The following is a 27,958-nucleotide window of genomic DNA, read 5'->3' on the forward strand; positions in this document are numbered from 1 at the left end:
GGAGAACATAGGCAAAACACTCTCTGACATACATCACAGCAGGATCCTCTATGACCCACCTCCCAGAATATCGGAAATAAAAGCAAAAATAAACAAATGGGACCTAATTAAACTTAAAAGCTTCTGCACATCAAAGGAAACTATCAGCAAGGTGAAAAGACAGCCTTCAGAATGGGAGAAAATAATAGCAAATGAAGCAACTGACAAACAACTAATCTCAAAAATATACAAGCAACTCCTACAGCTCAACTCCAAAAAAATAAATGACCCAATCAAAAAATGGGCCACAGAACTAAAGAGACATTTCTCCAAAGAAGACATACAGATGGCTAACAAACACATGAAAAGATGCTCAACATCACTCATTATCAGAGAAATGCAAATCAAGATCACTATGAGGTACCATTTCACACCAGTCAGAATGGCTGCGATCCAAAAGTCTACAAATAATAAATGTTGGAGAGGGTGTGGAGAAAAGGGAACCCTCTTACACTATTGGTGGGAATGCAAACTAGTACAGCCACTATGGAGAACAGTGTGGAGATTCCTTAAAAAACTGGAAATAGAACTGCCTTATGATCCAGCAATCCCACTGCTGGGCATACACACTGAGGAAACCAGAAGGGAAAGAGACACGTGTACCCCAATGTACATTGCAGCACTGTTTATAATAGCCAGGACATGGAAGCAACCTAGATGTCCATCAGCAGATGAATGAATAAGAAAGCAGTGATACATATACACAATGGAGTATTACTCAGCCATTAAAAAGAATACATTTGAATCAGTTCTAATGAGGTGGATGAAACTGGAGCCTATTATACAGAGTGAAGTAAGCCAGAAGGAAAAACACCAATACAGTATACTAATGCATATATATGGAATTTAGAAAGATGATAACAATAACCCTGTGTACGAGACAGCAAAAGAGACACTGATGTATGGAACAGTCTTATGGACTCTGTGGGAGAGGGAGAGGGTGGGAAGATTTGGGAGAATGGCATTGAAACATGTAAAATATCATTTATGAAACGAGATGCCAGTCCAGGTTTGATACACGGTACTTGATGCATGGGGCTAGTGCACTGGGACGACCCAGAGGGATGGTATGGGGAGGGAGGAGAGAGGAGGGTACAGGATGGGGAGCACATGTATACCTGTGATGGATTCATTTTGATATTTGGCAAAACTAATACAATTATGTAAAGTTTAAAAATAAAATAAAATTAAAAAAAAATAAAAATTTCACTTCTAGTGATTTATCCTAATGAAAATTACATGGCTCTCCACAGATTTTATGTCCAAGAGTGGTTACTACAAATAGTAGAAATAATCTCTGTTCAATAATAAGGGATTCCTGAATTATGTTTGTCATATGATTGGACAATGAATAGCCTTAAGAATTGTTTTGAAGAATACTTCCTGTCAAGGGAAATAATGTAATATCTTCATTAAGTTAAAAGTGCAAAACAACACATATTCAATTTTCTAAAAACCTAAAAAGCATGTATATATTCATGTGATTGAAAGGATATATATACCAAAATATTAGCAGTTGTTAATCCTGGATAGGTGGGATTTTTTTATGATTGATATTTTCTTTTTTATACTTTTGTACATTTCCAATTTAAAAATAATATTATTTTTATAACTATAAAATATTGAATTCAAGAATGTATTTCCTCTTGAATTGTAGGTACCAAATTCTTTCTTTTATGCCACTGTTCTCATAATAATGTTTTATTGGGTTAATTCTAAGAGTCAGCAATTTTAGATAGCTTAATATGTGTCTTTAAAATTGTCCTCTTAAAATGACTGGTATTGGATTAAGTGGGTGACACTTGAATTGGGTGGCTTTCTTTCTCTTTCTTTCTTTTTTTTTTGCTCTAGATGAAGGGGCCAGAAGGTTAAGAAAAATGAGTAAAATGATCTGATTTACATTATTTCCAAAAAAGATTGTTCTCATAATTTAGTCACAAGGAATTTAAAAACTCATTTTTTTAACTAAGGAAGCTGATATGGTGTAGTTTGGGAAATATCTTCCTCTGTAAATAGAGCTACTGTCACTAATTATCCCATTGACTCTTTGAGAAATAAATGAAATTGATTCATGGAAAATACCTGGTTCATAGTAAATACTCTGTTACCTATCATCTTCTTCAGCAAGAAACAATAATATAACAGACATGATATTTTATATTCTGCATGATATTATAATATGTGTTCTATATACTGTCTCTTCCCTTGATTTCAGCATTGAGCACTGGTTGCATATGCAGAGAGTTTTATTTATGTAATTAGCATACCTCCATGTCGTTGGTTAGATACCCATGAATAACATGTCCACTATTCAATTATTATTATTTCCCATCTTTCTGAGGAAAAACTCTTAAATCTTCAACAATCAGATAAAATCTGTTACCAAAATGTATATGGATATGATGCTATTGAATTCTATTTGGCTCTTCATATGACTTCATTTTAATCAAGAGTCAAAGGATAATGCTATTATTTGGCAAAAATTCTAAGGTCTGTTGTTTTTATTCTTTTATAAGCTTACTTCTTGACCTATCGAACTTTGCTCAAATTTATCAACTGAATAAACAAAGTAGTAAGCAATTCTGGATGGCTCTGCATGGTACTCAAAGGCACACAGTGAATAGCAATGGTGAACAGATGATTTGCTATTATTAATATTAAGGAAGAGATGAACAAATTCAAAAGACATAGATAGCTCACATTCACAATAAAAGTTTTTCATACCCATACTGATACTAAGGAAATTCAGAGAAAGGTTGAACTTTAATTGTTAATAATTTTTCATTATTTCAACATTGCAGTATTTCTAAATGAATGCCGTGGTATGATTCCTAGCAACTCCTTTATAATATTTTACTTCATAGAAATTAATGGAATATAAAAGAGATCTTTAAAGACATTGGGTTTTCTTTTTGTCTTTTTGGATAAGTGAATTGAGATTCAATATTTTAGTTTGAAGGATGATTTTTTTTACATTTATTTTTTGCAACTCGTCTTCATAAGTGAAAGCTATTGATTGGGCAAGTCAGACATTGCAATAGTACAAATGTGCAAAGTTAAGTGGATTTATTAAAATGTTAACCACATACTCCTATATAATTACTAATCTAGTAAACCACAGGTCAAAACACCTAATTTTAATGAAATAAATGACTAATTCTGAACATTTTGTTATGGTAATTATAATAACCAAATTTTCAGTGTATGAATTATTAATAATAATTATTAAATGGTCTTTTGCTATTGTTATGTTTGTAGGGCCAGAATATAAAACATAAGCATTACTGAAAGTGTGAAAATATAGCAAGATCGATTTAAATTTGTTTTCACTCATGATTTCTGATCTTGCAACTTTTAAACATCGAGAACAGGGAAATCTGGTCCTGGCTTGTGAACTTCAAGCTTACTGAATTCAAGCAGGGTTAGTCCTTATATTGAAGCCATGTATTAAAACTTGCTTACTGGTTTTTTAATGCACATTTAGGCTACTAACTGGCACTGATATAATTATTTCTAGAAATTTCACTTATTAAATTTCTAATTTATTCCAGAGTTTGTTTTATAAAATTTAATGTGAGCTTTTACTGGAAACTTAAAAAAGTAAAAAGTAACAAATTGATCTCAGTTGTAGACCTATTTGCTTGACTTACATATTTAAAAGAGTAGATAGTATGGCTGACACCTTGGATTATATATTCTCTTGTGGCTCAGCTGGTGAAGAATCCACCTGCAATGTGGGAGACCTGGGTTCGATCCCTGGTTTGGGAATATCCCCTGGAGAAGGGAAAAGCTACCCACTTCTGTATTCTGGCTTGGCGAATTCCATGGACTGTATAGTCCATGGGATTGCAAAGAGCTGGACACGACTGAGTGACTTTCACTTTCAGCTCTTGGGTTATAGAGATCAGAGGTAGTTGTGTCTTACAGCACTGCTGCTTCTCTTGCTCCTCCTCTTTTTGTGTAGTGATAAAAGGACTTCCCTGATGGCTCAGATGGTAAAGAATCCACCTGCAGTGTAGGAGAGGCAAATTTGATCCCTAATTTGGGAAGATCCCCTGGAGAAGGAAATGGCAACCCACTCCAGTATTCTTGCTTGGGAAATCCCATGGACAGTGGAGCCTGGCAGGCTACAATCCATGGGGACTCAAAAGAGTCAGACACAGCTTAGCGACTAAACAGCAAGATAATTACTTAATGGGTCAAATGATAAATCTTTGTAATTGTATTCTGGATGCACAACTAACTTATAATGTTACACGTAGCAGGATCTTTCTTGTTTCCTCTATTTTTTTATAGTCTCTGTTGTTTCCATTCTTCATCAGGGAAGTCATATTGACTTCAGCTATAGAAAGAATGCTAAAAACTGCCACATACTGCCTTACAAGGCAATTTAATCTCAACAACCAGCTAGCTGAATGGATATCATTCAGGGGCAAAGACACCACCACACAAATTCAAGAGCATTCAAACCCAATTTATTTTTAATCTCTCCCCTGTTGACAATAGGCAAATCTTGGTACTGGGTACTAAAATCTGTAAAGCAAAAGAGAATGATTTTCATGGCTTTTGAACAAAGTCACTGGAGTCACTTTGCCAGTTGTTTCTTTTTATTTTGAATTGGCTTATTGTTTCAGGCAATGTCCCTCACTCAGAGGTTTTCTTTTGCATATTCTGTTGAAGAATTTGAAGCATGTTTCCTTGGAAACTTGGCCTGTCTGGAACAGTTTTTTACATAAACAACGTTTTCATCAAAGAAAATGTTTCCAAAGGAAGAGGAATATTAATAGTTTTTCCCAGATAAAGCATGAATTAAAACTACAATATTTTTATGCTCTTTCATGATGGTTGTCAAAAATTGATTACTTTCATCAACAACATGAAAAAATAAAAAAAAAAAAACTTTTCAAAGAATGTATCAGGTTACATGTTCTGTATGTTGTATAACAGTGTCCTTCAATTCAAGGCTCGTAGTAGAAAGCTGACTGAAATAGTTGTTTTAAGTTGAATATAATTAGAAAAAATATATAGATATGTATTTCAACATTCCACTTTAATTGTAAAAGCCAGTTTGTATTTATTTGCCAACCTGCTGATGGAGATCCAAAATTTTTACTTTGATGGATTGGCTGAGAAAAGTTTTACTTTTCCCTTCTTATATGAACAGATCTATAATGCACTCTAATTTCTGATTTTGGTTTCCTTAAACTTAGAATGAGAACCCATGCCCCTTGCAAAAAAAAACTGAGTGCAAATTCCTTCTAGATTTGTCTCCTGTCAATTTTTAACAGTTTTCTCATCTATACTTCATACAACAGAGAATATGTTAGTGACTCACAATTATGAAATCTTTCACAGCATTTAACTTAGTTTACATAGCAAGCCCATCATCAGACACATTTCATCACTTTGCATAAAATTTAATTTAATTACATAATTGTAGTAACAAGTTCAACTGGCATAAACAGTTAGGGAATTCAACTGAATCTTGGTAAGCATACAATTCTACTAGTGGAAGCATATCCACTTAAAAAAATATTCAGACTCGGAGAGGAAAACTTGTTTTTATCCTCTTAAGTTCTGTAGCTGGGCCTGAGAATTAAACAGACATAGATTAGCAGGGGAAAAAAAAAAAAAACCATATATTTCATTTAATACATGTACATGAGACTTTTTAAAAGAAAAATGAGGATTCAAACAAGCCATTAGGTCTAAAAATGTATCTTTTAAAATCTTTTAAAATAAAGAATAAATTGTGGGGAAAGGACAAGAGAAAGGGTTTAGGGCTAGGGGCAAGTAGGATAGTGGTGCAGCGATTAAAATGGAAGAAAAGGTTATTTTAGCAGATTTGTTTGTGTAGATCGATTTTGCTGTTGATTCCTAGTCTCTGATGTGATAAGAATGTTCTTCTCTCCCTAGTACAGGAACCACATCTTTCTCATGGGTAATTTTATGACCTGCTTTTGTAGAAAGGTGGAGGTTAGGGACCCCTTCCTCGTATCTGCTGCTTCCCAAGTGCTTTCAGCTGAAAATAATCAGTGTGTTAAGCTGGTATGAACTCCGTCAGTATTTTAGTGTACCAGACTCTGTGCTTTGTTCTGGTGGTGTGAGAGTGAATGAAACAGATGAGAATTCCTGCCAGTGTAAAAAGGTAGATTAGAAAATAAGTAAATGAATACTTATTACTAAATAACTATAGCTTCTCTACAGATCAGGGATGTTCTCTACCTGAACTCTTCCCCACATTCACAGCACATTCCTCTCTCTGTCCCTGACATTAAAGTTAGAAGCTAATACTGCAGACCTTCCCACATTCAGTGCATTCAGAGGATTTTTCACTAGCGTTAATTCTCAGAGGTTGGAAAAGATATGTGATCTTACTATCTATGTGACCAGCATTTTCACCCACCCAGCCTTTTCATCCACCCACCATGGAGCAAGGTATGCATTCTGGCTGAAGATTTTCTCTAGCATGAGCTCTTTGAGCTGAAGTGTAAGGGCACTTGGATAATAGCAGCATTCAGGATGCAGTATCTTTAGAGTAGAAGTGGAGCTTTCTTTGTTGAGTCAGTCAAGTAGACTGAATATTCACATATATTCATATATATTACATCATGATTTGGGACCATAACAATACAGTTAGATATGTTATTATTTTTTTTTCCTGATTAGCATGCTAAAAATGTTTTCTTCTGGAAAATACAAATGCTCCTGTTATTATTGTATTTTGATATGTCAGTTCAGAGTCGTGTCTGACTCTTTGGGACCCATGGACGACAGCACCCCAGGCACCAGGCTTCCCTGTGCATCACCAACTCCTGGAGCTTGCTCAAACTCACGTCCATTGAGTTGGTAATGCCATCCAACCATCTCATCCTCTCTCATCCCCTTTTACTCCTGCCTTTAATCTTTCCCAGCATCAGGGTCTTTTCCAATGAGTTAGTTCTTCGTATCAGGTGGCCAAAGTATTGGAGTTTCAGCTTCAGCATCAGTCCTTCCAATGAATGTTCAGGACTGATTTCCTTTAGGATGGACTGGTTGGATCTCCTTGCAGTCCAAGGGACTCTCTAGAGTTCTCCACCATCACAGTTCAAAAGCATCAGTTCTTGAGTACTCAGCTTTCTTTATAGTTCAACTCTCACATCCATACATGACTACTGGAAAAACCATCACTTTGATTAGATGGACCTTTGTTGGCAAAATAATGTGTCTGCTTTTTAATATGCTGTCTAGGTTGGTCATAGGTCATAGATTGAGCTATTTCAAATCCTGGAAGATGATGCTGTGAAAGTGCTGCACTCAATATGCCAGCAAATTTGGAAAACTCAGCAGTGGCCACAGGACTGGAAAAGGTCAGTTTTCATTCCAATCCCTAAGAAAGGCAATGCCAAAGAATGCTCAAACTACCGCACAATTGTACTTATCTCCCACGCTAGTAAAGTAATGCTCAAAATTCTCCAAGCCAGGCTTCAGCAATACGTGAACCATGAACTTCAGATGTTCAAGCTGGTTTTAGAAAAGGCAGAGGAACCAGAGATCAAATTGGCAACATCTGCTGGATCATGGAAAAAGCAAGAAAGTTCCAGAAAAACATCTATTTCTGCTTTATTGACTATGCCAAAGCCTTTGACTGTGTGGATCACATAAACTGTGGAAAATTCTTCAAGAGATGGGAATACCAGACCATGTGACCTGCCTCTTGAGAAACTTGTATGCAGGTCAGGAAGCAACAGTTAGAACTGCACATGGAACAACAGACTGGTTCCAAATTGGAAAAGGAGTACGTCAAGGCTGTATATTGTCACCCTGCTTATTTAACTTCTATGCAGAGTACATCATGAGAAACGCTGGGCTGGAAGAAGCACAAGCTGGAATCAGGATTGCTGGGAGAAATATCAATAACCTCAGGTAGGCAGGTGACACCACCTTTATGGCAGAAAGTGAAGTGAAAGTGAAAGTGAAGTCAATCAGTTGTGTCCGACTCTGCGACCCCGTGGACTGTAGCCCACCAGGCTCCTCCGTCCATGGGATTCTCCAGGCAAGAACACTGGAGTGGGTTGCCATTTCCTTCTCCAGGGCAGAAAGTGAAGAGGAACTAAAAAAAAAAAAAAATGAAAGAGGAGAGTGAAAAATGTTGGCTTAAAGCTCAACATTCAGAAAACTAAGATCATGGTATCTGGTCCCATCACTTCATGGGAATTAGATGGGGAAACAGTGGAAACAGTGGCTGACTTTATTTTAGGGGGCTCCACTGCAGATGGTGATTGCAGCCATGAAATTAAAAAATGCTTACTCCTTGGAAGGAAAGTTATGACCAATCTAGATAGCATATTAAAAAGCAGAGACATTATTTTCCTAACCAAGGTCCGTCTAGTCAAGGCTATGGTTTTTCCAGTGGTCATGTATGGATGTGAGAGTTGGACTCTGAAGAAAGCTGAGCGCCGAAAAATTGATGCTTTTGAACTGTGGTGTTGGAGAAGACTCTTGAGAGCCCCTTGGACTGCAAGGAGATTCAATCAGTCCATGCTAAAGGAGATCAGTCCTGGGTGTTCATTGGAAGGACTGATGCTAAAGCTGAAACTCCAGCACTTTGGCCACCGGATGCAAAGAGTTGACTCATTGGTAAAGACCCTGATGCTGGGAGGGATTGAGGGCAGGAGGAGAAGGGGACGACAGAGGATGAGATGGCTGGATGGCATCATTGACTCGATGTACATTAGTTTAGTGAACTCCAGGAGTTGGTGATGGACAGGGATGCCTGGCGTGCTGTGATTCATGGGGTCACAAAGAGTCGGACACGACTGAGCGACTAAACTGAACTGAACTGTGTTAATAAACAAAACACTATATTTTTCAACTTTGCCTCCTTCTGATTTCTTTTCCAAAACAAACTCAATTGTAATTCTCTTTTTGTTGCTGTTGTGATTTCTCATGTAACAGTTCTACACAAAGCAGAATCACTTGTATATATGGGAATTAATCACTTGTATATATGTGATGTCTTTTGATTTTTTGGGTGGGGGATGATAGATAATATAGAACTGTTTTAAATTTTCTTCTTTTTTGGAAATTAGTTTTGATAATGTTTCCCAGTTGAAGCTGTAAGTTTTATTCATTCATTAATGAAATGTTTACTATAAACACTAAGTGGCAAGAATGATTCTAAGCATTTGAAACGTATCAGTGAATAAAACAGCCAAGGTTACTACCCTTTCAGAGCTCACACTCTAGCAAGGAAGAACAACGCCCGCTGGAAAAGGAAGCAGAGGAGGGTAGGCAGATTGGGAGTGTTAAATGCATGGAGTCAGGGTAAGCCCCATTGGGAAGGTGCTCTTGCCAAAAACCTGAAAGAGAAAGAGAGTCAGTTTTGTTGATATGGTGAAGAGAGGAACTACAAGAATCTCTGAAAAGACTGTGCCTGTGGTGATGGAGACAGTGGGCAGGGGTGGGGGGGAGCGTGGAGACGGGGTGGGGGAAGGGAAGGAGACAGGAGTGGCTGAATGACTGAAGTAAATACTAGAAAGAGAAGTGAGAGCCGTAGAGTCACATAATCTCAAGGCTCACTCTTGTTGCTGTGCTGAGAGTAAAGTATATTTGACCAAAGGACAAAGTGGAGAAACTAGTTAGGAGACTGTTAAAACAGACAAGAAATAATGGTGATCCAGACTCTAGAATTTGCATGGTAGGATTCTGGATATATTTTGAAGACAGAGCTTTAAACACACTGTGTTTTTTTAAAAAGTACTCTATTTTCATGGGCTGGAAATACATATTGGAAAGATTCTATTATTGCTTTTTAACATTTCTAGACATATTTTATTATTTTTCTTTACTGTGAAAAAATTTTGAAAGCTTTTCTTCCTGTACTCACACACAAAACCATCATGTTTTTAGTGGGAGTGATAGATGATTGCAGATATATTTCACAGATGGTACATCAATTAGTTTTTAAAGTGAGCTTGCCTATGTCGTGTCATTTCTCAGTGCCCTGAACATAAATATACCTACTAATTATAGAAATACTGCAATTTATTCTAAATTTTAAATTTAAAATTTATTTTCAAATAGGCATCATAATTTAGAAAAATGTTACATCACACATATATATTGTCTTTTTAAATTGGCCTTCTTCAACTGATAATTACTTTATTTTCTTTTATAGCCAACTTATTTGAAATGTAGAGACTGACAGTCTGAAATGTTTGCAGATGTATCTCACATTTTATTCCTTTTCTCTAAATGCCAGTTCTGGTCAGAAATTGAAAAACAAATCAAGTATCACCAACCTATTTAACATTGTTGTCAAAATCATTCAACTTCACATATAGCTGCTCTCTACATCTTTGACTCCCAATTATAAGAAGGTATCTAGTATTTTCTTTTTCAGTCTTTTACCCTAATCTCTATTACAACAGCTTATTTTCTTTCCAAACAATTTAAAATTATGTCATAAGTAGTTTATTGCCTTCTACTGACATGAAGATATATTGAAAATTTTTAGATTGTAAGAAGTGATATGTAATGAAAAAGACAGATGGAAATGATTAAAATGAATACAGAATAGAGGGTGAATGCACCGTGGCAGTAAAATCCAGTCATCTTCCTGGATAGAAATTTGAATGTTCTGAACATCTTTTACATTAGCTTGAGCCCGGGCCTTACTGATGGTTGAAAAATACGTGTTGAAAGTTTCAAATTTTCTTCCCTATGAGTATTGATAAAGTCATTTCTTCTGGCAAAACCATTATTTTTATTGGAATTGAGGCAGTTATCTCAGCTCTATGGACAACATGGCCTTAAAATAATGAAAATGAAAAAAAAAATCACAAAAATATTCTACATTTTCAATTTGATTCCATGCATTTAGGGGTTCTTATGGGGTTGCACAGAGTTGGACACGACTGAAGCGACTTAGCAGCAGCAGCATGTTTTATTTATATCAATTTCAGTGGTAAAATACCACTCACAAATTTCTCTCTCCAACCAGATCATTCCCTTGAATATCAGACTCTATATCTACATGCTTAAAATAAAATAAAATAAAATTAAATTAAATTAATGAATCCCAAACTGAATTCCAAACGGGCTCCCTCTCCACTACCTTGTTCTTTCCAAATTTCATAAAAGACATCTGCATCTTGATTGGTATCACCGAATTGTTTCAATTGTTCTGGCCCCCAAATTTGAATTCATTCTTGACTACTCTCTTTTTTCCTTATCCCACATTCTATCATCCAGAAATCTTGTCTGCAGTAAATTCAAAGTATACATAGCATCTGACTGCTACTCTTTTTGTCACCACAGGGAGACAATTTCACTACGCTTCTTCCTACCTCTTGTCTTGTTTCTTTAAAATTTATTCCCATTATAGGAACTACATGATCCATTAAAACACAATTTTCATGTCACTTCTTTGCTGAAAAGCTGCACTGATTCCCCATTTTAATGAATGGAAAACCCAAAGTTCATACAATGACATGTAAGTTCCTACATGATATGGCCTACTGTTAGCTCTCTTACACAAGAATAGTGTTCAAGATCCACCAGGGAAGGAGATACTAGTAAATACACCTGTATCTTAGTTGAAAGCATTGAGGGACTCACCTTAAGAATGAATAAAAATCAGAGGAGTCTTAATAAAACTGTAATCAGACTCTACTCGTCTTAGTTGCTGATTTGATTAAGATGATAGCTACTCCATTCAACTCTATTTTCTAGGCTGAGAGAATTAAAAAAACAAAACTCTTTAGAGGACGTCAATATTATCTGGAATTAAAATTTTTTTTTAACACAAAATTTTTGCCATTTCATTAACACTGGGCACATTATGAGATAAAATCATAAGATCAGAAATAAAGAGAAAAAAATAAAAAAAAGAAGCAGATTCACAGGCAATCTAGTTACCAGAGTTAGCAGATAGGAATATTAACATAACTGTAATTAATATGTTCAAGGAAAATATGTAAAAAGATGAAAAGTTAGAGAATGTTACTAAAGAACCAGAAATTGAAAAAAAAAAAAATCCTTTGTTTTAGGCCAAAAGTAGGAATTCTTTGAAAGATTAGAAACAACAGAAGACTGGATTCAATGGAAAATATCTAATTTGAATCTGTGAAAGCGAAAGAACATCAGAGATACATGGAAACATGAATATTATCCAGAGTTCTAGAAGGAGAAAGAAAATGTGGCATAGGCAATATTTGAATAAATAATGGCCAAAAATTACTAAAATTGATGAAAGATGCAGTAGAATAACTAGAAGTGTGTGTGCTACTGTGCTGGAAAACTTCTAGCAGAATATATACAAAAAAATCATACCTGGGTTTATCATAGCAAAACTTTGAGAACTAAAGTCAAATAGAAAACTTTAACAAAAGTAAAAAAAGACACTTCATCTTCATTACCTGACAGCTAATTACTCAGTGGAAAGATAGAAGTCAGAAATCAATAGAATGATATCTTAAAAGATATTAGAGGAAAAATATGCCTACATTACTTTTATACCAAACAAAATATCCTCCAAAAATGACAAAATAATTATATTTTCAGACAAAAAAGTGAGTAGTCAGCACCAGCAGATCTCAATGAACAGAAATATTTAGGGTATTCTTCAGGCAGGATGACTTCCCTGGTGGGTCAGACAGTAAAAGCATCTGCCTATGAAGCAGGAGACCCAGGTTTGATCCCTGGGTTGGGAAGATCCCCTCGAGAAGGGAATGGCATGCCTGGAAAATCCCATGGACAGAGGAGCCTGGTAGGCTACAGTGCATAGGGTCGCAAAGAGTCAGACATGACTGAATGACTTCACTTTCTTTTTTTTCAGGCAGAAGTGTAGTAATTTCATATAGAAATATGGAAATTCAGGAGGTCAAATGAATATGTGAATAAGTCCAAACTTAGATTGTTCATAAAAACAACACTAATAAGTAATGATTTATGGTGCTTTAAGATATGTGAAGATTTAAAGTACATGAAAATACAAAATATGAGGGGGAAATAACTAATTTTAAGGGCTGATAACCAATCTTAAGGGAGATCAACCCTGAATATTCACTGAAGGACTGATGCTGAAGTTGAAGCTCCAGTATTTTGGTCATCTGATGCCAACAGATGACTCATTGGAAAAGTCCCTGATGCTGAGGGCAGAAGAAGAAGAGGGCATCAGAGGATGAGATGGTTGAATGGCATCACTGATGCAATGAACATGAACTTGGGCAAACTCTGGGAGATGATAAGGGCCAGGGAGGCCAACACGCTGCAGTCCATGGGGTGCAAAAAGTCAGACATGACTGGGTGACTGAATAACAACAATAATAATCAATTATTAACATTCTGACTTTTCTAAACTTTTTTTCCTAGAGCTAAAAGCTGGGTAAATTTCAACCTGTTGATGTTTATAGATAATATAGTTATCTATATATATAGATATATATATATAGATAATATAGTTATTCGTGTTTTCCATTTCTAATATCAGTTTCCTTACTGTCTATTGCCTAAATCACTAAGCCGATGCTACATTGCAAGATATTTCATAAAGGTAGTGTCCCATGTCAAATTACTTATGTCTTTATTAATTAAAATAATACCAAATGCTATAAAATTAATGAACAGCACAAAACAAAATTTTGGTTTAGGTGACTGAAGATTGTATTTTGCCAAGTAACACCCAATACAACTATTTTTTGATAATTTGCCTCATTTTAAGTAGTTCAGGACCTTGGATTCCTTCTGTCTTCTTTTTCCACCATCCTTAGGACCCCACAGTCCTCTGCATTTAGTTGATAAATAAAAAAAAAGAGAGTGTAAACAAAGCGGGGCTGTTTCTCAGTCTGAGGTGACATCACTTTGACTCACATTACATCGATGTTGCTGCCTAAATGTGGCAGTTAGAGGTTGGATAGGTAGGCTTCCCATAGAAACTCTCATATCAGTGAAGAGAGGTCAGGTTTTTTTTTTTTGGTACTGTTAATCAGTACTGTCACAGAAGCCTTTCTGAATGAATAAACTCAGTTCAGTTCAGTTCACTCACTCAGTTATGTTCGACTCTTTGCAACCCCGTGGACTACAGCACACCAGGCTTCCCTGTCCATCACCAACTCCCAGAGCTTGCTCAAACTCATGTTCATTGAGTGGGTGATGCCACCCAGCCATCTCATCCTCTGTTCCCTTCTACTCCTGCCTTCAATCTTTCCCAGCATCAAGGTCTTTTCCAAGAAGTCAGTTCTTCGCATCAGGTGGTCAAAGTATTGGAGTTTCAGTCCTTCCAATGAATATTCAGGACTGATTTTGTTTAGGATGGATTGATTGGGTCTCCTTGCAGTCCAAGGGACTCTCAAATATCTTGTCTCCTCCAAAACCACAGTTCAAAAGCATCAATTCTTCAGCACTCAGCTTTCTTTATAGTTCAACTCTCACATCAATACATGACTACTGGAAAAGCCATAGCTTTGACTAGATGGATCTTTGTTGGCAAAGTAATGTCTCTGCTTTTTAATACACCATCTAGGTTTGTCATAGCTTTTCTTCCAAGGAACAAGCATCTTTTAATTTCATGAATAGGTGAATTAATTTATTTAATTTAATTAATGAAATTTAGTTTCATAAATAAACTGAATGGTTTTAAATGCGTAAATAAAACTTACGTCTCACCAGAATAACTTTATCAGTTCAGTTCAGTCTCTCAGTTGTTTCTGACACTTTGTGACCCCATGAACACGCAGCATGCTAGGCCTCACTGTCCATCACCAACTGCTGGAGTCTACCCAAACCCATGGCCATTGAGTCAGTGATGCCATCCAACCATCTCATCCTCTGTTGTCTCCTTCTCCTCCTACCCTCAATCTTTCCCAGCATCATGGTCTTTTCAAATGAGTCAGCTCTTCGCATCACATAGCCAAAGCATTGGAGTTTCAGCTTCAACATCAGTCCTTCCAAAGAATGTTCAGAGCTGATTTCCTTTAGGATGGACTGGTTGCATCTCCTTGCAGTCCAAGGGACTCTCAAGAGCCTTCTCCAACACCACAATTCAAAAGCATCAATTCTTCGGCGCTAAGCTTTCTTTATAGTCCATCTCTCACATCGATACATGACTACTGGAAAAACCATAGCCTTGACTAGACAGGCCTTTGTTGACAAAGTAATATCTCTGCTTTTTAATCTGCTGTCTAGGTTGATCATAGCTTTCCTTCCAAGGAGTAAGCGTCTTTTAATTTCATGGCTCCAATCACCATCAGCAGTGATTTTGGAGCCCCCAGAAATAAAGTCAGCTACTGTTTCCACTGTTTCCCCATCTATTTGCCATGAAGTGATGGGACTGGATGCCATGATCTTAGTTTTCTGAATGTTGAGCTTTAAGCCAACTTTTTCACTCTCCCCTTTCACTTTCATCAAGAGGCTCCTTAGTTCTTCTTCACTTTCTGCCATAAGGGTGGTGTTATCTGCATATCTGAGGTTATTGATATTTCTCCTGGCAATCTTGATTCCAGCATGTGCTTCCCAAGAAAAAGAAATGCAAAAAGCAAAATGGCTGTCTGAGGAGGCTTTACAAATAGCTGTGAAAAGAAGAGAAATGAAAAGCAAAGGAAAAAAGGAAAGATATAACCATTTGAAAGTAGAGTTCCAAAGAATAGCAAGGAGAAATAAGAAAGCCTTCCCCAGCGATCAATGCAAAGAAATTGAGAAAAACAATAGAATGAAAAAGTCTAGAGATCTCTTCAAGAAAATTAGAGATACCAAGGGAACATTTCATGGAAAGATGGGCTCGATAAAGGACAGAAATGGTATGGACCTAAGAGAGGCAGAAGATATTAAGAAGAGGTGGCAAGAATACACAGAAGAGCTGTACAAAAAAGATCTTCATGACCCATATAATCACAATGGTGTGATCACTCACACTCATCTAGAGCCAGACATCCTGGACTGTGAAGTCAAGTGGGCCTTAGGAAGCATCACTGCGAGCAAAGCTAGTGGAGGTGATGGAATTCCAGTTGAACTATTTCAAATCCTGGAAGATGATGCTGTGAAAGTGCTGCACTCAATATGCCAGCACATTTGGAAAATTCAGCAGTGGCCACAGGACTGGAAGAAGTCAGTTTTCATTCCAATCCCAAAGAAAGGCAATGCCAAAGAATGCACAATTCCACTCATCTCACACACTAGTAAAGTAATGTTCAAAATTCTCCAAGCCAGGCTTCAGCAATACGTGAACTGTGAACTTCCAGATGTTCAAGCTGGTTTTAGAAAAGGCAGAGGAACCAGAGATCAAATTGCCAACATCCGCTGGATCATGGAAAAAGCAAGAGAGTTTCAAAAAACATCTACTGCTTTATTGACTAGGCCAAAGCCTTTGACTGTGTGGATCACAATAAACTGTGAAAAATTCTGAAAGAGATGGGAATACCAGACCACCTGACCTGCCTCTTGAGAAACCTGTATGCAGGTCAGGAAGCAACAGTTAGAACTGGACATGGAACAACAGACTGGTTCCAAATAGGAAAAGGAGTACGTCAAGGCTGTATATTGTCACCCTGCTTATTTAACTTATATGCAGATTTCATCATGAGAAATGCTGGGCTGGAGGAAGCACAAGTTGAAATCAAGATTACCGGGAGAATAACTTTATACCCACATTCAAATTTAAATAGACTTGATGAGGTATCCATTGTGTAAAAACTTTCAATTAATCACTTATCTAGGAGTATGTATCATTAAGTGATATGCAAAAGTTGAAAACAATCATACAAGCACTCTATTATATGATACTTATGTTGAAAAAATACATTTTACTTGAGAGTAATATTTGTTAATTGTAACCTGTTTACAGTAACTTTAGTTACATTAGTTAAAGACACTAAAAATAAAAAGAAGGTGTTGATGAGAGTATTTTATATGTGTGTCTTATATAAATCTTCATTTAATTCTTCCTGCAATAGCTGTAATGTCCTAAAGTCATACAAGCTTTCAAGATTTAGATTAGCCTTTTAAAACTAGCTGCTCTTAAACATGGGAGAGTATAAAACAAATAGAAATGTGCATAATTAAAGACATTGTGCTGATGTGCTTGATTTATCAAAATTACTCATACTTTAATAGTGGAAAAAATGAATGATAGTTAAGGTCTTCTCATTTGTGACCTCAGCCCATACCTCCAGAGAAGAGAGATGACTTACTTTGACAGTATAAATTAAAATTCACAGGCTGTTTGCATATATTTGATACACACTGCAGTATTAAGTACAATGAATTGAAGAACATATTTTGTGAGATTCAGTAACAACATAATACGTAAAAATGTCTTATAATATTAAATCTAAATTAAATTTCTGCTCTTTATTTACCAATCATTTAATATGGAAGCACTACTTTTTAGATTTCAGTTTACAAATAACAACATTTAAAACAATTACTTTCATCCATGGATATATTTATTTGCATCTCTGAATCAAATGAGATAGCTATTTAGAAACTGCTCTGTCTCTGTCTTATATACTGAGCTTATACCTCCTGTTAGTTCTCATAACCCATTTAGGTTTAATGAAAACCTCTCACTGGTTATTCACTTTCAATATCCTCTATAAATTAGTCCTGAAATATTGTGTCTATAAAGCACTGAGTTCTTTCACTGTAGTTGAGTTCCTGTTCAAAAGGCATCTTCCAGTATGACACAATAAAGACACTATTAAAAAGTTTTAGACATCATATTAAATGCTAATTAGATCTGATCAAATACATATTAAATTTTTATTGTGGTTCATTTTGCCCTTGATTTATTATTGAGTAAGGTAGTTGCATTTTTTTAAAAGTTTGTAGCATTCATTTGTTAGCAAATGAATTGATTTCAACTTTATGATAATCATTGACTGCAACCAACTTGTTGATTTTTTTTCTTGTATGATATAGTTTTTTGTTGTTTCACACTGGGTTTTTTTCTTTTTTTTACAGTTTTTATTTTTTATTGAAGTATATTTGATTTACAATGTTGTAATATATATTCTTTTTCATATTCTTTTCCATTATGGTATATTTAAGATGTTGAATATAATCCCTTGAGCTACATAGTAGGACCTTGTTGTTTATCTGTTTTATATACAGTAGTTTCTATCTGCTGATCCCAAACTTGTAATTTACCTTTTGCCCACCCCCCTTTTCCTGTTCAGTAAGTGTAAGTTTGTTTTCTTTGTCTGTGAGTCTGTTTATGTTTCAAATATAAGTTAATTGTGTAAGTGACAACATATGGTATTTTTTTTTTTTCTTTCTGACTTACTTTACTTAATATGATCATCTCTAGGTCCACAATGGAGCTTTTTAAATAGACAAAGTAGATAAAGACCTACCTGTAGGGAATTTATTTTGCCTTTGGGGCCAATATTGGAAAAATTAATATGTATGTTTCATTGCTAAAAATCAGGGAAATTTTGGTCTTCTGTGAATATTGTAAATTACTTGAGGGCAACAACTATATTTTAGAGATGTAGCTAAGTAGTTTTATAGCCTGCAGCTCTACTGAAGGAAGTGAGGGAGGGAGCAGGGAGAGGGAAACAGAATCTCTTTCCTCACCAGGACTGGAGAGATGAACGAGAAAGGCCTTGTGGCAGGCAGCCTCTCACAGAATCAGTCTCCTCCATGAACAGAGAATATCCCTCTGTTTGTTTTAATTTCTCTCAAATGACTTTTGTAGTTTTCAGTGTATGGGACAGGTATCTTATACTGTAAATTTCTTTCCAAATATTTTGTGTTCTTTTAATACTTAAACTGTATTTTTCTTTTCTTTTTTTCTTTTGAACTTTTAACTTTGAAGTGTAGTCGATTAACAATGTAGTGACGGTTTCAGGTGAACAGCGGGAGGGACTCAGTCATACATACACGTGTATGCATTCTCCCCCAAACACCTCTCTGCTCTAGGCTGCCGCATAACATTAAGGAGAGTTCCATGTGCTATACTATAGGCCCTTGTTGGTTACTCATGTTAAACATAGCAGTTTAAAAGGTATTTTTTTTAAGATTCCTTTCACAGTAGTTTCTTGCTAATACAGAGAAAGCTAATTTTTAAAAAAATACTGACTTTGTATTCTATGACCTTGCTAAACTCATTTATTCATTCTAGTCATTTGTTTTTATAGATTATTTAAGTCTACATACAATGATACAATCTGTGAATAAACACAGCTTTACCTCTAGCTTTCATATTGTTATTATTTTTTTCAAAATTAATGTCTTTTTCTTGCCTTATCGTCCCTCTGAAGACTGCAGTGAAATTTTGGGTAAAAGTGTTGACAGTGGGCATCTTTTTTTTTATATATATATGAAGTGAAAGCATTTGATGTTTTACTTAAGTACTTATAGATTTATTGTATGTATCCTTAATTTGACTGATAATCTTCTATTTCTAGTAGGTATGGATTTCTATCATGAGTGTTAAGTTTTGTCAAATATTTTTTTCCGTATCTTCTGAAATGATTATGTAATTTATTTTGTTAATATGGTGGATTAGCCTGACAGATGTTCTGATATTAAACCAACTTTGCATTTCTGTGTTAAACTCCATTCAGTCAAGATATATTGTTTTTATATATTCCTGGATTAAGTTTACTTATATTCATGATAGATATTGTTCTGTAACTTTTTTCTTTTAATGCCTTTGTCAGGTATGACTCTGAGGATTTATTTCCAGAGGGACTCTGGAAACCTTGCCCCTCAGAAGGCATAACATTGCACTCTGTTTCATTTTCTTGTTCTGTTGCCACTGTTCACCAAAATTCAGGGAGTTTGGGGAGAAATTGTCAGGCACATTGATTTGTTTTTTATATCTGGGGCTCTTCCAGAATTTAATCCTCTCTGCCAGTGTGAAAGTTTAAAAAGCTAGGCTGGTTTCTCCTCATTTCTGCAAACCCTTTCCACGCCAAGCCCATTTACTGCCCACTTGTACCCAGAAAAGACAAGTGCCCCAGGCATGGAGGCTGTCTTGACTCACTACTTTTCTGTGCATGGTTTATTTCTTGCTGGATTTAGCTTCTAAAGTTTCCATGAATCCATCAACCTTTGATATCCCCATAAAATTTCCATAGAATTTGTTATTTGTCATTGTTTCTTGTGGCTACCATGAGAAATATTTATTTTTGCATTTTTCCACATTCTACTCAGAAGCAGAAGCTCTTTCCACTGTCTTATATTGTTCCTTCTGTTCTTAGATATACAGAATTATCCCTATTGTCTGTGTTTGCTGTCAGGCCAGTTTTTTCCCTTACTGAACGGAAGAATTGATGCTTTTGAACTATGGTGTTGGAGAAGACTTTTGAGAGTCCCTTGGACTGCAAGGAGATCCAACCAGTCCATTCTGAAGGAGATCAGCCCTGGGATTTCTTTGGAAGGAATGATGCTAAAGCTGAAACTCCAGTACTTTGGCCACCTCACACGAAGAGTTGACTCATTGGAAAAGACACTGATGCTGGGAGGGATGGAGGGCAGGAGGAGAAGGGGACGACAGAGGATGAGATGGCTGGATGGCATCACTGACTTGATGGACGTGAGTCTGAGTGAACTCCGGGAGTTGTTGATGGACAGGGAGGCCTGGCGTGCTGCGATTCATGGGGTCGCAAAGAATCAGACACGACTGAGCGACTGATCTGATCTGATCTGAACCTTTTTACCTGCATGGGTACAAAGTATAGTTCTGTCCAAGATCTTGTCTCTTACTTCTATCTGGACCTTAAAATACAAGTCTTTAGTTTATGAAAATCAATAAATGTTTCATGAAGAATCATCCTGAAGTTTTAGCATACTATGCAAGTTGTCATTGCTTTCTCTTTTCTTTCTTCTTTCATTCATTCTTTCAGCAACAATTGGGAATTTCCTCATCCTCAGATGAGATAAAATATGCTTATAAAAGCTTGTTTTCTATATTTTACCTAGCATTTCTAGGTGCTTGTGGTTGGACAATAACTAAGGTGTCATATGACAGGAAACATAAGCCACTCCTAGGCCTCAAACAATCTGGAAATACTTTTTTCCTCCCCTGAAATCTTCCAGTACTTTTCAGTTCTCTGTTTATATATCTATAACATGTTCTTTGCTGTTACTAATTTGCGTGCTTATTCTTGCTGTACTACAAGAGTATAAGTTCACTAAAGAAAGGAATTTTTTTACATTCTTTATATCATGGTCATGCTTGGTGCAATTCATTGTACAAACTATACATTCAATGGAGGAGTTGATGTTTGAAGAGTGTAATAATGTGGATGAATTTTGAAAAAGCAAAAGCAAAAACATTTCTGTGAGCAACCTAAATTTTGCAGATTTCCCCCCCTTTATTTGTAGCTGCAAATAAGAATAAATCCAATGGTGAGAGGACAATGGACAGTGATCCTTTACTCAAACTACTTAGCCAAAGTTATGTCGCCTTCGTACTGTGGATTCTCAACTTACTAAACAATAGCAACAATGACAATAATGATGGTGATAATAATCATCATCCAGTTACATTTCAATTTTAAATAAACAAGGAATTATTTTAAAGCAAAAGTATATTCCAAATTGTAATATTTGCTCAAATTTACCTAGAGGTTTTGTATTGTATCTGGTAACCCTATTCACATTACAACTAGGATGAATGCCTGGATCCCCACTGTTGAAGATTTTCCAAGTTCAGCTTCATTGCACTATATCCTATACCCAAGACTTTCTCTCTGAATTTCACTTCTCTCATGAGGATAATTTCCTCAGCACTCTTCTTCCTGTTTTTCAAGATGACAGTTAGCAAATTGACAAAACTTAGCTGTGTTGTGTGTGAATAATAATGGGTTAATTCTCCAGTTTTCAATTCACATAACGTGCCCAAGGTAGTAGTGGTCTTTTGACATGAGTGTCAGTTATCCAAGATAACTGATTCTATTAATGGAAATTTCAAACCAGAAACAAACATATTTCTAAGAAGCAAGAAAGGAGTTTGTTGTCTTCAAAACAGCCCATTAATTTGGCTACTGATGCCACCTGTGTTACAAGGAACACTTCCAGATTGTTAGGATCATCAGCTTATAGATTTCATGATTATTTAACTATACTTGGTAGTCTTAACTATGACTGAAAATCTTTTTTTAGTGTTGCTACTTAAAGAGCCTGTTGATGAGGGTGAAAGAGGAGAGTGAAAACTCTGGCTTAAATTCAACATTCAAAAAACAAAAATCATGGCATCTAGTCCCATCACTTCATGGCAAATAGATGGGGAAAAAGTGGAAACAGTGACAGATTTTATTTTCTTGGGCTCCAAAATCACTGCGGACAGTGACTGCAGCCATGAAATTAAAAGACACTTGCCTCTTGGAAGAATAGCTATGGTAGACCTAGACAGTGTGTTAAGAAGCAGAGATACCACTTTGCTGACAAAAGTCCATATAGTCAAAGCTATGGTTTTTCCAGTAGTCTTGTATGGATGTGAGACTTGGACCATAAAGAAGGCTGAGCACCAAAGAATTGATGCTTTTGAATTGTAGTGCTGGAAAAGACTCTTGAGAGTCCCTGGGAGAGCAAGGAGATCAAGCCAATCAATCCTAAAGGAGATCAACCCTGAATATTCATTGAAAGGAGTGATGCTGAAGCTCCTATACTTTGCTGCCTAATGCGAAGAGCTGACTCAATGGAAAAGACCCTGATGCTGGGAAAGATTGAGGGCAAGGGGAGAAGGAGGTGACAGAGGATGAGATGGTTGTTGGCGTCACCGACTCAATGGATGTGAGTTAAGCAAACTCAGGGAGATAGTGAAAGAGAAACCTTGCATGCTGCAGGCCATGAGATTTCAGAGTCAGACACAACCTAGTGACTGAACAACGACAACAACTTAAAAATACTTTAAAGAATGATTTTTGAATTTGAAAAATTTTAAATGATCACTTACAGACTTGGTTTCTAAAAAAATTGGTGAAACATCATAAAAATATAAAAAACAGACATTAGTGCTCGCTTCGGCATCACATATACTAAAATTGGAACGATACAGAGAAGATTAGCTGGCTACTGTGCAAAGATGACATGCAAATTTGTGAAGTGTTCCATATTTTTAGGTGGACCAGTGACACAGACCCTTCTGCCTGCACTCTGACCCATTACAAGGCCGCTGCCAAAGCTTAGGCACTCGCTGAGCCCTGGAGTCAAAGTAATCATTTCTTCTCCTTGTGAAGGATAGGGGTCTTGAGGGCAGGAAGGGCCAACCTCCCAGGCTTGCCTGGGTGTGAAAAAATAAAAGTCTTAAATCCGGAAAAAAAAAAAAAATTAAATGCACAAAATTACACACATCACCAGTTTTTTTCCTCTCCAGATCATATATACTTATTGAATATCACAACTTTCCCATTATTAAATTAAGCAGAAAATCAGGAAATAAAATACAATGTAATTGGAATGAAAAAGGAGTTAATTGCTACCTAAGGTATTCATTTAATCAGAAAAATTTTTACATTTAGAACTAATGGAAACTTTTAAATTTATTTATTTAAATTTATACATTTAGATTTAAGGTTGATTCTTCCAGAGAATATTATTATTAGAAGAGAAGATGGAAAACAGAACTATGAAATAATTTCAAATAAAATAAGAGGAATTTTTTTAGTATTTTAAGTACGTATTTTGTTTCTGTGGAATAATGCTGCTGCTGCTGCTAAGTCACCCCAGTCGTGTCGGACTCTGTGCGACCCCATGGACTGCAGCCTACCGGGCTCCTCCGTCCCTGGGATTCTCCAGGCAAGAACACTGCAGTGGGTTGCCATTTCCTTCTCCAATGCATGAAAGTGAAAAGTGAAAGTGAAGTCGCTCAGTCATGTCGGACTCTTTGCGACCCCATGGACTGCAGCCTACCGGGCTCCTCTGTCCATGGGATTTTCCAGGCAAGAGTACTGGAGTGGGTTGCCATTGCCTTCTCCGCTATGGAATAATAGAGATTGTAAAATATAGCAGAACAATGGTTACATGGAATATAAGGAAATACTTGTACTTGGAGTGTGTAAACCAGGAAGATAGCTACCAACTTTGGATAATTTTTAAAGGAACCCTTATAATCATCCCTCTAGGATAAGTATCTTGATAATTTTGTACATTCTAAAGACTTACCTGTGGTTTATTTCTGTATAACAAATGAGATTTTAGAGTTGAAAAGAATTATTTCCCTGTGGTCCTCACCATTTTGCTCCCTACTCAAGACACATGATGGAAACAGCCAGCTCCTACACATAATAACTGGAAAGGGTGGAAGTTCAGCATCTTGATGAGGAACTGAGAAGCTACAGAAGGACATGGATAGTTTGATAAAATCCCACAAATAATTTTGATATCCTTTCCCTTCCTTTAAAAACTTGTATCTAGTACATTATTTAACATGGCAACTAAGAGTCAGTTTTGTCCAACACCATCCGAAAGAGTATGTGAGGACTTGGAACCCATATCTCCCATTCTTTTTAATACTTCGTGTTTTACTACATTCCTCTTAATCTCATCTTAGTGTCAGTAATGATTTATCAATTTAATTCACAGATGCACATGGATTCTTTGACACAATTTTTTTTAACTGATTTCCCTTAAATATTGTAAAGCAGAGGTTTTGTCAGAGAAATATTCATATATGAATTGATCGAGTTAGTCTTAATTTGATGCTTCCTGATGAACTAAAAGCTATCAACACAATTTTACCAGTATTTAAGCAGATTTTGTCTTATTATTTTAGGCTTTAGAACATACCGTTAGAATCTTTAATCTAGGATAAAAAATGTCAGAGCTCTTGCCCTAGTGACTAATTTTGATTAACTCATCCAAACCAATCTGGTTTGCGTTTCCATACTGTAGTTTCACAAATTTCGTAAGTTCCAACAGTACTACAACTAGGAGAATAAAATTAGAGGACAGCAGACAGTGATGGTGAATATCCCTTTTCTGGTGCCAGGGAGAAGTGGATGAAAAGAGGCATCGTTACACAGCTGGGATCTGTCAGCCCTGCTTAATTACCTGCTTCTTGGGTGACTCTTCAGGAGCATAAATTCAGAAACAGACCAGTCAGATCAAAATAATTCATTGTGTTTTATTCACATACTCACTGTATAAATTCATTCATGTCCTTCAACTTAATGTTTGAGCTTTGAAAGATACTCTTATTTTCTGTTGCATCTTGGGCTTTCTTTTTCTCTTAAATACGTAGGTGTATAAACTCTTACCTGGATTATATTCTTTTAGTAAAGTTCATTCATTTATTTAAAAAGTTCATTAAGTGCCTACTATGTTTCAGACCTTATTTTAGGTCTGATCAGTGCCTTATTATGGGCACAGAGTAATCAATAAAATAAAGTCTTTGCTCTCATGGAATTTATAATCTTGGATCTTACAGTTTTATAGTTTGCTTGGTTAAATTTTGTCTATATATATGTACATGTCTCTACATACATACTTATACGCATGTCTACATACATATGCATGTGTATATATGTATGCATGTATGTGTGTTTGGTGATGCATGCTAATATGAGAAATAAAGAAAGGGACAGAGAAATTCACAGGGGTGCTGTTTTAGCTAGTCAGAAAATGCACCTCTGATGTAGTAACACTTCAGTTACAGACACAGATTAAGTGGAAGGGTGAGACAGGGCAATATCTGAGGAAAGAACAATTCAAGGGAGGAGCTTGCTTTGCATGTTTGTGGAATTGCATAGAATGATGCAGCTCTAACACTGTCAGGAGACAGGTCATGAAGGGCTTCGTGGGCCTTAATAAGGACTTTGGAATTTTTTCTCTACAAAATGGACATACACTAGAGGGTTTGAGTTGAGGAAGGGGATAATCTGGTGTGTGTTTGTTTAAAACCATGCCTGTGTGTGGTGTAAAAATAGACTGTAGTGGGACTAATGTAGAAACAGGCAGATACAGTGGGAGCTATTAGAATTAAAACAGGTGAGAAATGGTGATGTTTGGACAGATGCGGGATCTGTAGAGGGATGAGATTCTCACTTCATTTCAAAAGCAGAACCATCACACTTTGCTGATGTTTGGGTGTGGTATGTGAGAAGAAGAAAAGCTAAGATGACTCCATGATTTGGGGAAAATAGACATTACTATTTTTATTGAGAGGGAAGAATAATATTAGATATATAGTGATTTCCAAAGTCTTTCCTAGGACTGTAACAGTTCTCACAAGATATAAGTAAAAATTCCTCAGAAAGACTGACTTGGTCCAGTACCTCTTCATGTTACTTTGTGAGCATTTTTCACACTTGCTAATGAAATCTCAGGTTGGCAGCAGAGATAAAAATGATTGGTGGAGCTATTAGGGAAATATTCACAGAGGCTAACAACTATCTTGCTTGACAGGCAGGAACAATGACTACTTAAGTGGCTTCAGGGACTGGGAGTGGCCTACAAAATCCACTAGTGTAAAGAAATGTCAGTCTTAGCATAGAGTCCCTGACTTCACCATCTCTTTGCTAGAATGAAAGAAATAGAGGAGTCTCCCTGCCATGGTTGGATTTTAAATCAGTACTAAATGTTTAAATGATAAAAATGAAATAGATTTCATTCTCCTTCATAATTAGCAGGAATAGATTTGTCTTTTTTTTTGATCATGAGAGTAGAAAGGAGAACTCTAGGACTATTTAGTATATTGATACTTTGAAAGTATGATTAGAAAAAAGATACTTAGTAGAACATTTTTAAGCAGTATATAAAAATAATCCTTCAAATTTGTATAACGGACTGATTTTTTCTTGATATATGCTTTTTGATATTTATGTCTACATTTCATAAAATCCAGTATAACTTATTGCTAGAGGAAACTATTTTTAAGAAAAGGTGACAATTTAAAAGTACAATAAAAATATGCATCAGAATGCAAACATTCTCTGATAATGACACATATTTTGTATATTATTTTTAATATACTGCATTCTGGGATTCTATAAGAAAGTAAGAACAAAAACAAAACTTGCCAAGCTACAAAAAGTGGGAATGTTTCCAGTTTTTTTTAATCTTTATTTTATTTTTTATTTACTTTTTTGGCTGTATCATGTGGCTTGAGGGATCTTAGTTCTCCAGGGCTATAGTCTCTTCTGGAGAGTTTAGGTGACATTCCATTTCTTGGCCTTTTCTACCTACTTGGAATTCACGAACCCCATCTTCCATCTTCAAAACTTAACAATGATGGCTGAGTCCTTCTCATATCCCATCATGCTGACCTCTCTTTCCCTTTCTCTCTTCCATTTTTAAGGAACCTTGGGATTACATTGGACTCACTGGAATAATTCAGGGTAATCATCTCAATATCCTTAACTTAATCATATTTGAAAAATCTCTTGCCATCTTAGGTATCATATGCATAGGTTCTGGGGATTATAATCACTGGTGGGACCTGCCTACCCCACCCCTCAAGTACCCTTATTGCCAGTGGACTCATAACTGGTTATTACTCAGCATCCTTCAGAGTGCCAGCTGCAAAGTTTGAGCAGGAAAGAGGTGGCTCATTTACCAAAAAGTTGCAAAAATTTTTCCATATGTGTTGCAGATGCCCGAGGAACAGATGTGGGAGTGTTTTTTAAGAGTATTAGACCAAGGAGGACTGAATGTAGCACTCAGTTCAGTTCAGTTCAGTCTCTCAGTCGTGTCCAACTCTGTGACCCCATGAATTGCAGCATATCAGGTCTCCCTATCCATTACCAACTCCTGGAGTTTACCCAAACTCATGTCCATTGAGTCGGTGATGCCATCCAACTATCGACTGAATCAATTTTTGAAGTGAGTAAATTTATTAGATATTCTAGATTTTATATATTAACTTGAACAACTAGAAGTAGCTTTAATAATTTGTTTTGTTGTTGATTGAAACTTAGACTGAAAGAGGTTGGTATCTGGAACTTCCCTGGCATAATGTAAAGGAAGGAATCTAAAAGTCTGAGGAAGTATA

The 27,958-nt window shown here is 36.2% G+C and overlaps 1 non-coding gene across 1 annotated transcript; it reads left to right on the plus strand.

Annotated features, from left to right (window-relative positions):
* The first annotated feature begins 22,982 nt into the window (after window positions 1-22,982).
* LOC133254546 (U6 spliceosomal RNA) lies at window positions 22,983-23,088 on the plus strand. Its single transcript, XR_009738716.1, has one exon. It is a non-coding gene; the product is annotated as a U6 spliceosomal RNA (small nuclear RNA).
* The last annotated feature ends 4,870 nt before the right edge of the window (window positions 23,089-27,958 follow it).

The sequence above is a fragment of the Bos javanicus genome, chromosome 9 (genome assembly GCF_032452875.1).
Source record: "Bos javanicus breed banteng chromosome 9, ARS-OSU_banteng_1.0, whole genome shotgun sequence".
NCBI classification, from domain to species: domain Eukaryota; kingdom Metazoa; phylum Chordata; class Mammalia; order Artiodactyla; family Bovidae; genus Bos; species Bos javanicus.